Here is a 9672-nt window from a genome sequence, read left to right as displayed (position 1 = left end):
GGCCGTCCAGGCGAGTTATATGTACTTGCTATGCCACAATGGCTGCCTACATCATGCACGCCGGTTGCTCTCTCATAGGGTGTACTGTCTGTGGTGCATCCCGTACCCATGTCGTGATGTTGTGCTCCGTAGTTAGTTAGTATTCCCGAGGGCAGCACTGATATGTTACTGTACGCCCACCTTGGGATAGCAACATGCTGTGTGACTGCGCACTCTGTCTTCATTCCCTATCGGCTGCCTTGCCTCTGCAGATGATATCACCCACCTAGGAGTATTCCTCTTGACAGTGCTGTGCTCAGTAATCTCGGTAGCGCATTCTGTAAATGCATCATGCTGTAGTGTGTTCATGTAGGTAGGCGTAGGTTCAACTCCCGGCCCTTCCCTGTGTGTGTGTGTTTCCAGCTGCCTCTGGGGATAGTAATGCTTTTAGATGCTTCACAACACATACCTTGGCTATCAGCATCTATTCCTTTACGGATGATGTCACCCACCTAGAAGTATGCCTCTGACAGTGCTGTGCTCAGTAAGCTCGGTAGCGTGCTCTGTAAATGCATCATGCTGTAGTGTGTTCATGTAGGTAGGCGTAGGTTCAACTCCCGGCCCTTCCCCGTGTGTGTGTGTGTGTGTGTGTGTGTGTGTGTGTGTGTGTGTGTGTGTGTGTTTCCAGCTGCCTCTGGGGATAGTAATGCTTTTAGATGCTTCACAACACATACCTTGGCTATCAGCGTCTATTCCTTTACGGATGATGTCACCCGCCTAGAAGTATGCCTCTGACAGTGCTGTGCTCAGTAAGCTCGGTAGCGCGTTCTGTAAATGCATCATGCTGTAGTGTGTTCATGTAGGTAGGCGTAGGTTCAACTCCCGGCCCTTCCCCGTGTGTGTGTGTGTGTGTGTGTGTGTTTCCAGCTGCCTCTGGGGATAGTAATGCTTTTAGACACTTCACAACACATACCTTGGCTATCAGCGTCTATTCCTTTACGGATGATGTCACCCGCCTAGAAGTATGCCTCTGACAGTGCTGTGCTCAGTAAGCTCGCTAGCGCGTTCTGTAAATGCATTATGCTGTAGTGTGACAATGTAGGGAGGCATAGGTTCAACTCCCGGCCCTTCCCCGTGTGTGTGTGTGTGTGTTTCCAGCTGCCTCTGGGGATAATAATGCTTTTAGATGCTTCACAACACATACCTTGGCTATCAGCGTCTATTCCTTTACAGATGATGTCACCCGCCTAGAAGTATGCCTCTGACAGTGCTGTGCTCAGTAATCTCGGTAGCGCGTTCTGTAAATGCATCATGCTGTAGTGTGTTCATGTAGGTAGGCATAGGTTCAACTCCTGGCCCTTCCCCCTGTGTGTTTCCAGCTGCCTCTGGAGAGAGTAATGCTTTTAGATGCTTCACAACACATACCTTGGCTATCAGCGTCTATTCCTTTACGGATGATGTCACCCGCCTAGAAGTATGCCTCTGACAGTGCTGTGCTCAGTAATCTTGGTAGTGCGTTCTGTAAATGCATCATGCTGTAGTGGTTCATGTAGGTAGGCGTGGGTTCAACTCCTGGCCCTTCCCCGTGTGTGTGTGTGTGTGTGTGTGTGTGTGTGTGTGTGTGTGTGTGTGTGTGTGTGTGTGTTTCCAGCTGCCTCTGGGGATGGTAAGGCTTTTAGACACTTCACAACACATACCTTGGCTATCAGCGTCTATTCCTTTACGGATGATGTCACCCGCCTAGAAGTATGCCTCTGACAGTGCTGTGCTCAGTAATCTCGGTAGCGCGTTCTGTAAATGCATCATGGTGTAGTGTGTTCATGTAGGTAGGCATAGGTTCAACTCCCAGCCCTTCCCCGTGTGTGTGTGTGTGTGTTTCCAGCTGCCTCTAGAGATAGTAATGCTTTTAGATGCTTCACAACACATACATTTGCTATTGGCGTCTATTCCTTTGCGGATGATGTCACCCACCTGGATGTATGCCTCTTGACAGTGCTGTGTTCAGTGCTCCGAGTAGCGCGTTCCGTACCTGTGTCATACTGTCGTGCAGTTGGGTAGGTAGGGGTAAGGTCAATTCCCATGCCTACCAGCTGTGTGTGTGTGTGTGTGTGTGTGTGTGTGTGTGTGTCTATGTTCCCAGCCACATGGGTTCATAGGTTATGGTTTTAGACACTCTGCAGCACACATATATAATGCTGACATCTCTGTGTTTGCAGATGTTGAGACGCAGCTAGTGGACTGCCTGTGTGCCTGCTGTGGTTAGTGACCTCTGTAGCGTGTTCTCCATGTGCGTCCTGCTGTGGTGTGATAGGGTAGTGATGTGTAGGTTCCAGTACCGGCCTTGCCACATGTGTTTGTCTATATCTCTCTCAATGTATATATACATACATATGTTATGCCCATAGCGCTGCTCTTGCATGGACAGCTGTCTGTCCCATGTATCGCATATTTGCACGGCTGACAAATAGAAATGTGGTACGATGCATATCCAAACATTGTCCATGCAACGTACGTGTTCCAGGAGGTGTTGCACGCCCTAGAGACATCTGCTGTATATCTTGGCAGACAGCTATCCTTGCTGTACTGTCACTGTACTCGTACACACCATAGACCTTGTGTATCATTGCCTGTTTATGGTGTGTGTATGTCTATCTGAGCTGTGTGCATGGTCGTGTGTATGTCCCACTATAATCGTCTGTGCAGGTGTCGCCACTATGGGTAATCCATGTAGACAGCTGTTTCATGTGCATTTCAGCACATACCTGCGGACAGTGCTACCCCTCCTACAGCAGCACATTCCATCATCTTGCAGTGGATACTAGTGTTTCCACACACATGTATCTGTGTCTGTTCATAACACTCCACCTCAGGGAGTGTATATCTGGACACGGCCTTATGTGATAGTGTGACACTCGGGGCCAGTCATGTCATGTTGCTCTTAGAAACATTGGTAGTGGGCACAGTGATATGTTTTGCATGCGTATGGCATTTCTGTCTGATTTAATGTCTTCCTCGCATGTTTGTCGTTGCTTCCTGTCGTCAGTTATCATGAGGGCACCGGACTGTTACTGTTACGTGGAACACAGCGAACATATGAGGCAGACTTCTACACAGTCTGAGTACATCTGTGCAGTTGCAGGGTATGTGTCTAATACAACATACCTACTGTCCGCCTACAATACACACACAGTGTGTGGCGGCATAACAGACCACATGACATTGCTTTGTATTTGCACGGCACACCCACGCAGACAGTTGTATTCCTCACACAGGTCTACATCTGCTTATCCACACTACTTGTTCTTTCCTGTACCATATGTGTGCATCGTATTTGCGCTTCCCGTCAATGGCGGGGCTCACGTACGACTATGGGGGCCTGGTAATTGTTATGTTGACACTTCATGGCACCCTGGGGGACACTTCACCTTTGTGTCTGATTACCTTCCACATTGACCTTCGCGGGGCATACGTTGTCATTCACAATTACTGGGGTAGGACATATACATGTTTGCACATTTGTCCTGCTGTCTTTCTTCCCACCTGTCCGCCTAGTATCACCGGTTCAGTACATGTATTCTGGACAGGTAGATCCTTCATACCCTGACCTGTTGTCATTATGTGTACACGCCCTGACGTTCGGCTATTGAGCTTGTTACGTTTCGCATAGTGCTGTGCCTTTCTAGCTGATTGCTGCCTAGGCATTCCGGACTGTGCGGTGGGTGATAGGGAGCGCTATTTCCATTGCATGATTACTGACACTCATAACATCCGTATTCATGGCTACGCCAGCATACCTCTCAAGTGTACCTCATTATGGGGGACGTACCTCATTTGGGTTCATAGGTTCATAGGTTCATACTAGGCTATCTGCCCAAGGGCATTTATAAGCCTAGCCCAGAGTTTTTTGGCTTTCGCCACCCCTTTAGTTTGGAGGATACTATGCCCATTATTTTGCTGTGCCTCTGTCAAGCAGTGACACTGAGATAATCCCTGGGGTATACCTGCGATCTCCCATCCATTGGTCAAGATTTCTCTTGAACAAAGCCAGCGAGGTGCTCTGCCTAACATGTACCGGGATTTTGTTCCACGGCATAGGGAGTCTCTGGGTGATGAATCTGTCCCTCCAGCATGTCCTATTAATAACCGTGTCAAGGTTTAAGTCTCCCGCCCTTGTAGTTCTGAGGGATTTAGATTTTTTGAGGTGAAGCATGTTCATCAATTCTGGGTTGGACATGGCCTTGTATGTCAGGCACAGGTCACCTCTGAGCAGACAGTAAGCGACTGAATAGAGCTGACGTTCCTTCAGTCGGGCAGCATAGGACATATTTTTGAGACCCTTTATCCTTTTGGTGAGGAACTTTTGGGGCCTTTCCAGTTGCTGCAGGTGTCGTGTCAGATACATTCCGAATGGGGCATTGTACTAAATCATTGGTCTGATGAGTGATGAGTAGAGGGGGACGATGACTTCCCTTGATCTAGATGTGAATCCCTTCATGATCAGGTGGGCAATGTAGAAGGTCTTCCTAACTACTTTGGCAACGTGAGTGTCAAATGAAGGGTTACTGTCAACCTGGGTACCCAGATCCCTGATAACCTCTTCTGTGCTTAGTGGGTTGCTGCCTATATGGTAGCTAGGGGTAACCTTGTTTTTCCCGAAGGGTATGACTATGCATTTATTGGCGTTTAACTTTAGGCCATGGCTTTGGCACCAGTTTTCCATTTCTATAAGACCCTTCTGAAGGATATCTGTGTCAGATGTGTTCTCAACTATGGCGCCCAGTTTGCAGTCATCTGCAAATTTTGTCAGCCATAATCCTCCTGTGTTTGCTTGTACTTCTGAAAAGTAGATGCTGAACAGGAGAGGGCCCAGGACTGAGCCCTGTGGGACACCACTTATGACAGGCTTTGAGTCTGACATGGCGCCAGCAACTCTGACCCTGTTACTTAGCCAATTTGCAACCCATCTTGTGATGTATGGGTTTACATTTAAGCTGATGAGTTTTTCAATGATACCTGAGTGGGGTATTGTGTCGAAAGCCTTTGCCAGGTCGAGGTAGGCTGTGTGGACTGCCTTTCCCTCATCAATGGCCTTGGTGACTGTTTAAAAAAGTCAACCAGGTTTAAAAGGCATGATCTGCCCTTGACAAAGCCAAACTGGGTCGGATCCAAGGTCTGCAAGTCTCCTATGTCTTTATTTATGAGTTCCATTATGATCTTCTCCATAGCTTTGCAGATCAAGCTTGTCAAGCTGATGGGACGGTAATTTCCCGGGTCAGTGGAGGCACCTCCTTTGTGAAGTGGGACCACAGTTGCCGTATGCCACTCCTTAGGCACGTATCCTGAGGTGAGGCTAAGATTAAACAGCTGCCCTAACTGCGGGTTTAATTCCTCATTGAGTTCGTGGAGCACACATCCGGGGACAACATCTGGTCCCATGGATGCTGTGTTTTTTGCCTTGGAGAGAGCAGTTCTCACCTGAGTGTTAGAGATGTTTGGGGGGCTATAATTCTCTAGTATAGATATCTCACCTTTTGGGGGGGGTAGACGTTTGCACTGAACCTGTCAGCCAGTATGTTGGCAATGTCTGTAGGTTCAGTAATTTTTACATCATTTTGAACTAATTCTGAGCATATCTGGGAGTTTCCTCCCAGGTTTCTAACATAGCTAAAGAAGGCCTTATGATTGTCCTTTGAGTCCTTAGTGACTTTTCTCTCAATATTTGCCTTGGATGATTGGGGTCTTGGATGATTGGGGTCTTAAACGGGTCCTGCTCCTCGAAATTCCACAAAGTTCCACATTGAAAGGGTCTGTTACACATTCAGTGTTAGGAATGTTTTAGGTGAAATCCATGGTAAATTGACATTAATCATATTAATTCATTAAAGGATCTTCATTATATGTGCGAACAGCGTATTTTAACCATCCTATGACCTTCCTAGTTGAAGTTGTTAGTAAGTCATTAGTATGTGTTCCACATTTTGCCCATTTGTTCCACATTATGGAGGCGAGTGTTCCTCATTTTGGTGATGGAAGGTTGAGAGCTATGTACGCCAGTATTCGCACAACGGTATGACTTTGTATGGGGTATTTCTAATGTAGTCCCTATCTGTATTTCCTGTGCTATGCCTTACTGCAGCTGTGTTATTCTGACAGATTTCCAGTTATGGGTGCCATCTTGGTCGTACGCATGTCCATCCATGGGGATCGCCTAAAGGACACTGATATAGGGCTGTACATATTTCACACCTGCTTTCCGCATTATCCGGTGGATGCTTTGCACCATTAGTGGGGATTAAGGCATGTGCTATACCCACATCCCTCCCACGGGGCGGGCCTACGGATTCTCTGCCAAACAGCACCTAGGCCCATTTCTGCATACCCAGGTTCCCATGCCTGCAACCCTCGATGGTACACATTACACATGGTTAATGTGTGCGGTACTGGGATGTGGACACACTTCTATGGACTCGCCACTCTGGGGATATCTGTCCATATGTCCTGCATTTCATGGACACATGTGTCATCAACCTTGCACAAGCTTTTAGTGCATGTATAGCTGTTCCGTAGTTGCGGCTGTCACTTCTTTTGCGTCAATCGCAGCAGGGGTTGTGAATGGAGCAATTTTTGGAGTCCTACAATGGACACCAGTGTGCATGTGTAAAGTGTAGAACTTGCTGGACTGTCACCTTCTGGCCAGTGGTTTTGACTGCTGCTGTCTGTTCCCCATTTGCAGACGTCTGTTTGACTACCCATATTATCTATTACTTGGCATATTTATATCTATGTGTCATATATACAGGACGTAGGTCTGTTGTGTGTACATATATACATGTGAACCCCTCGTTTCATACCTTGCTTTGTTACTCTCTGTGGATTACCTGTGTACACACACATATATAACCATACCATACCTTTCCACTGTACAGGTTCTGGCAGAGTGTACAGATGGTTGGCCCTTTACCTTAGGTGTGTGTTACATTGACCTGTGTCTATCTGGCAATTTGCTGGCATTTCATGTGAGACTTACTTGATTCTATAGAGACCTGATTCTATAATTATGACGTGCTTCCACTGACTACATTTTTCTTTGTCTTCTGGAATCTTTATGTAACCAGTCCTTTTTGGACACTTTCTATTGTTGCTCATTTTTGTTTACATATATGACTGCTTTGGTATGTTGTGCTATTATTGTGTGTGGAGCATTTCTCCCCAGGCCTCTACTGATACTGGACATGTATACAGCTAGCCTAGACTGGTCAACAAATGTAAACCAACATAAAACGTACATAAACGTACGGTGGCACCTTCTGACAAGTAGGTCGGGTTACAGATGCATACCCTTCGTCAATCCCTGCTACTAACACACCCGTTATTCTATCCACATTCTATGTTTGTCTTATCACATATCATGTGTTTCTCACTATTTGTACCAGTACTTTGCATGGCATTGTCCGGTTCCATACTTTCAGAGGCTGACAGTTTTGAGACATGTATAACTAACGTGGGGGACACAGCATTAACTTACCCTGCTGTGAGCGGATCACACACGCACAGGAGCACTTGCATTTCCTAATTGTGGGTTACGCGCAGGCGCACATGCATATTCGTATTCTGGGTTACATATGTTTACTGAGTCTGTGTGATTACGTGGCCTGTATTAGTTGTGACTGTTCCAGTAACATATCTCTGATCCGGTTAACGGACATGTGCGGGACACACTTTCACCTTTACACATGTAACTGTCTTTGCGGCACAGACGCATTACTTACACATTCACATTTATATGTTCTATAGTCGTAATTCAAACGGGACTGCATTCACGTTGGCCGGTTGCTGTGAGCACTACACGTTTGCTGTTCTGTCTCATTTATATGCATACCCATGGTACATAGCTACATTAACATATCCCCCCCCCACACTCACTTACGTCACAGGCATTCATTCTCCTGCTGGGAAAAGTGCGGTACTACATGTTACACGTTCCCTATTCCCTACTGCTCTTGACCCAGGATGCATATGGCGTGACCGCAGGGAGATTCAGATCACAGGGGCTTATAGCCCCAACGCATACAGGTCTTTGATTGTCAGGGTGTTCCTGTGGTGCTCTGGGTTTGGTCTTGTCCACCTAGTGTACGGAACTGCCCTGACCGTGTACAAATGTCAGACGAGGCACATGGGCACGGTTTATCCATGTCTATTATACCATGACCACCCCCATTATTCCTAACCGTGCACGCTGACTGGCCAGCGTGCCCGTTGTAGATTGGGTTATAGTAATGGCACATGGTCTGGTCGCTCGGACCTATTTCCATTAGTATACCTCGGTATTTATAACCTGTCTCGCTATGTTACATGGGTTTAACATAGCATGACAGCTTTAACTGAGCCACGGTGATGTCCGCTGCTTACTTTGTGCCAGTCTCTCTCTGCTACACACATTTAACATAGCGGGACAGGTTGTACAACACAGCAACGGGGACACCGAGCTCTCCGTTGCTGTTTTGTATTGATTTGCTATGTTGACTGTGTTTTACATAGCGAGACAGTTTTGACATTAGCAACGGACATCTCGCGCAGTACGTCAGCACCGCCGCGGATGCCAGACATCTGCGGACGGGCAGCAGACAGGCATTATGCTGTGCCATTATGTCTGGGGATTAATAGTTTATTTTCCTAGTTGATATGGCATAATAGCAATAACCCATGTCTGGGTGTGGGTACTGCTGTATTTACCCACGGTGGCCTTTGTTTGGTCCCTCGGGCATCGCCCTCGGGACCGCACCACGTCTACCGTGGGTATATCCGCAATTACCCACACCCAGGCATGGGTTATTGCTATGATATTCATTCCGTATGTACAGACACGAGTGTTTGGGCAACCAACAATAGCTTCTGCTATTGCCATACAATGCTGTGGGTGGTGCCGGTTATCATACATATGCCATGTTCTGCGTTTTTCCCATTCACACTTGTCTATCCCCTGTCCTCATTCTTACGTGGATATTTATGTGGCACATGACTGAACTATGTATTACCTGCAGGTATGCTGTCTACAGTGCACATATGTGACGGTTGGTTACAGTGTATCTGTGTACCTACCTCTGTGATACTGGGGACTACCACGCATCCTTCGCAGCATTACATATGTATGTACATACTATTATTCGGTGGCCTGTGGAAGGTTGTCGGAGCACCGGTTACATGTGTCCCTATTTGTGCACGCATCGTGTTGGTCTTTGTCCGGCCTTCGTTGCTATCATGGGTTGGATGGTGGTGTTGGTGTGTGTTTGGGTTGTATTTATACTGCCAATACGTCAGTGGGGGGTGGGGTTGGCACATGTTCCTCTTTGCAGGGGGACCCCATTATGGACATATGTGCCCTGCGTCGACACTTGACACGTACCATATGTCCTGTGATATTGACACAGTTGTGTATGTCTTCCTGCATTACTACTTGCGTGTTACAGGCATTTTGTATCTGGTACGCATGACTATTATGTTGGATAGCTTAGGCTATTCCCATGCTATGACATAACCATTCATCCAGGCATATACGTGTTATTCTATCCTTTGCATTGGCCGTGGGTGTTTTGCCATACGGAACAACACATATCTATGAGTGATGTCCCACCTTGACATTCTGTGCATGTGGCAACCCTGCTGGGGTGACCTGCTTGGTGGACGGCTGTTCCA

This window comes from Protopterus annectens, chromosome 12.part0 (genome assembly GCF_019279795.1).
Source record: "Protopterus annectens isolate FY-2018-M chromosome 12.part0, PAN1.0, whole genome shotgun sequence".
Taxonomy (NCBI): Eukaryota; Metazoa; Chordata; order Ceratodontiformes; family Protopteridae; genus Protopterus; species Protopterus annectens.
The sequence above is the reverse complement of the archived record's forward strand: the minus strand, read 5'-3'. Positions refer to the sequence as shown.